Below are 3,943 nucleotides of genomic sequence, written 5' to 3' on the forward strand. Positions count from 1 at the left end.
GAATGAGGAGTTCTACCATGTGGTATGAATGTTGTGTGTGTGTGTGTGGAAAATTGTGTGATATACACGTGACAAACACGAAGGCGCCCCCTGGTGGCCGATTTCTTCCGCATTTCTCACAGGTCTCTAGAGATGTCAGTTTCCTTCCAATCTGCCTTCGTTAACCTCGTCTGACAGTCGCTTGAAATTCATTGGTCGACGGTTGTCGTGTTTTTCGAGATGCTCAAATGTCCTCGTAGACAAACACGGCACCTTGGACAAAGACACTGCATGCCAGTCAAGTCAATCGGACCGACTGTTGCGCAGTTATATATATTTTGTTTTATAGCGCCACCAAGTGGCCAGTCTCCGCGTCCTTTTTCACACGACCACAGATTGAGCTCGTTCATAGCTGTACCAAATTTGGTGAAATTATCTCATTCCGTTCAAGAGGGATAGCCGTTTTAGTAAAAGTGGCCACGCCCACTTCAAATGTTGTGAATCGAAATTTTGACTTTTTTGATAATTATTGACATTCAGACTCCAGAGAAACTTTCTGCACTGGTTTGGTTCAAATAGTTTTTCTGAAAAAAATCCAAATACCTGAACATTTCTCCAACGATATGCGACACTTGAGCCTGTGACGAACGGTTTAGGAGTTATGAGCCATTTGGTGCTTTTGAGCGTTGTAGCGCCCCCATCTGGCCGATTGGGGCGAGATTTGGTGTCGTTGTAGATGGTGTGGGTACTACCATCCCTCAAAGTTTCAAGTCTCTTCGACTTCCGGTTTGGTCTGCCCGTACATTTTAAGTTGAGAATGCTGATCCCTGGAAATGAACAATTACAATAGGGTTTCAGCGCTACACTCTTGAATGCTCTCCAATGAGTCGCTGATTTTTCTTGTTCTCTGACCAGTTTCTCAGAAAACAAGCCTTATTATGCACGTGTCTTGATTTCAGGATGTTGAGATACAGTATTTGTACTGGGAAACCAGACAAAATGTCCGTGTATGTTGAGTGATGAGACTGATTTTGTGAATATCACAGAGCTCAAGTCTCTCCGTGTGTTATTGTGCAGTGCAGGACCTTCTGTGATTGTAGTTTGTGTCAGACATGTGTAATGGGATATTAAATTACCCAGCGTCCTCCTCTCCACCTGGACCCAGGCCATCTGTTCCTGTGTTTTGAAGCGACACACACACACACACACACATCCTCGGTTGCATCAGGTGATGAATATGCCTTCATCATCATCATCATCATCATCACGTCTGCACAGCTTTACTTGCAGATTGCAAATGGCAGTTCATTGAGGAAAAGAAATGACAAGCTGCTTTGGTAAAGGCTGTGATTTAATAGATGAATCGATGCGCTGTGTGTTTCAGAGTGAAGCGCGTCTCTGTGTTCATCTACACCTCACTAAACGCTCACGTTTTGTCCCGTTCCTCCCGCAAAAGCCCATAGGAAGAGGTGGATTTTTCTGTAAAATAAACAGATTTATACCTTAGATTGCCTAGTGATGTCAAAATAAAAGTCCTGCTTCCAACATTTATCAGACAAACTGAGAAGGCTTTTGAAAGAGATGGATCTTTCAGTCTCGGTCCGGTTAGATTCTGTCTTTTTTTGTCGAATTCCACACACACACACACACACACACACACACACACACACACACACACACACACACAAAGCTTCAGATCTCCAGTGACCGACTTCTGCGTGCTGTTTGTTATTATTAGAGAATTATGTTTCGCTAGTCATTTCTTTCTCCCGTTTCCCGTACCAATTGAAAACTTGATCACTGACCTCTAGTTTTGAGTCGTTACATCAAAACCACATGCATTTGGAAACACGACACACATCAACCATCTTCACAAACACTTATAAACTGATTATTGTCAACAAAAGAGGAGATTGAAGGCTTATGCAGTTTTCCGCCAAAATAAAAGCTCAGTGCTTCAAAGTTTGAAAATGAAGGGAATTAGTTGTACTGTAAACTATTATTATTATTATTATTATTATTATTATTAGTAGTAGTAGTAGTAGTAGTAGTAGTAGTATTTGTAACATCATTTGAAAAAACATAATTTTTATATATATATAAAAAATATATATATAATTTTTTTATTTATAAAAATTATGTTTTTCTATATAATATATACAGTCTGAGTTGTACAATGAGTTGTACTGTAAACTATTATTATCCATCCATCCATCCATCTTCTTCCGCTTATCCGGGGCCGGGTCGCGGGGGCAGCAGTCTAAGCAGAGATGCCCAGACTTCCCTCTCCCTAGACACTTCCTCTAGCTCTTCCGGGGGGACACCGAGGCGTTCCAAGGCCACCCGGGAGACATAGTCCCTCCAGTGTGTCCTCGGTCTTCCCCGGGGCCTCCTCCCGGTTGGACATGCCCGAAACACCTTCCCGGGAAGGCGTTCAGGAGGCATCCGGAACAGATGCCCGAGCCACCTCAGCTGTCCCCTCTCGATGTGGAGGAGTAGCGGCTCTACTCCGAGTTCCTCCCGAGTGACTGAGCTTCTCACCCTATCTCTAAGGGAGCGCCCAGCCACCCTGCGGAGAAAGCTCATTTCGGCCGCCTGTATCCGGGATCTTGTCCTTTCGGTCATGACCCAAAGCTCATGACCATAGGTGAGAGTAGGAACGTAGATTGACCGGTAAATCGAGAGCTTTGCCTTACGGCTTAGCTCTTTCTTCACCACGACAGACCGGTACATCGACCGCATTACTGCAGAAGCTGCACCGATCCGTCTGTCAATCTCCCGTTCCATCCTCCCCTCACTCGTGAACAAGACCCCTAGATACTTGAACTCCTCCACTTGAGGCAGGAACTCTCCACCAACCTGAAGTGGGCAAGCCACCCTTTTCCGACTGAGGACCATGGCCTCGGATTTGGAGGTGCTGATCCCCATCCCAGCCGCTTCACACTCGGCTGCAAACCGTCCCAGTGCATGCTGAAGGTTCTGGTTAGAAGGGGCCAACACGACAACGTCATCCGCAAAGAGCAGAGACGAAACCGTGTGGTCCCCAAACCTGACACCCTCCGGCCCTTGGCTGCGCCTAGAAATTCTGTCCATAAAAATTATGAACAGAACCGGCGACAAAGGGCAGCCCTGCCGGAGTCCAACATGCACCGGGAACAAGTCTGACTTAATGCCGGCAATGCGGACCAAACTCCTGCTTCGGTCATACAGGGACCGGACAGCCCTCAGCAAAGGACCCCGGACCCCATATTCCCCCAGCACCCTCCACAGGACACCGCGAGGGACACAGTCGAATGCCTTCTCCAAATCCACAAAACAAATGTGGACTGGTTGGGCAAACTCCCATGAACCCTCCAGCACCCTGTAGAGGGTATAGAGCTGGTCCAGTGTTCCACGACCAGGACGAAAACCACACTGTTCCTCCTGAATCCGAGGTTCCACTATCGGCCGAATTCTCCTCTCCAGTACCCTGGCATAGACTTTCCCGGGGAGGCTGAGAAGTGTGATCCCCCTATAGTTGGAACACACCCTCCGGTCCCCCTTTTTAAAAAGAGGAACCACCACCCCGGTCTGCCATCCCAGAGGCACTGTCCCCGACCGCCACGCGATGCTGCAGAGGCGTGTCAGCCAAGACAGCCCCACAACATCCAGAGACTTGAGGTACTCAGGGCGGATCTCATCCACCCCCGGTGCCTTGCCACCGAGGAGTTTCTTGACCACCTTGGTGACTTCAGCTTGGGTGATGGACGAGTCCTCCTCTGAGCCCCCAGCCTCTGCTTCCTCAATGGAAGACGTGACGGCGGGATTGAGGAGATCCTCAAAGTATTCCTTCCACCGTCCGACAACATCCCCAGTTGAGGTCAACAGCCGCCCATCGCCACTGTAAACAGCGTTGGTAGGGCACTGCTTCCCCCTCCTGAGGCGCCGGACGGTTTGCCAGAATCTCTTCGAGGCCAGCCGATAG

Source organism: Gobio gobio, assembly GCF_949357685.1.
Source record: "Gobio gobio genome assembly, chromosome: 20".
Lineage (NCBI taxonomy): Eukaryota > Metazoa > Chordata > Actinopteri > Cypriniformes > Gobionidae > Gobio > Gobio gobio.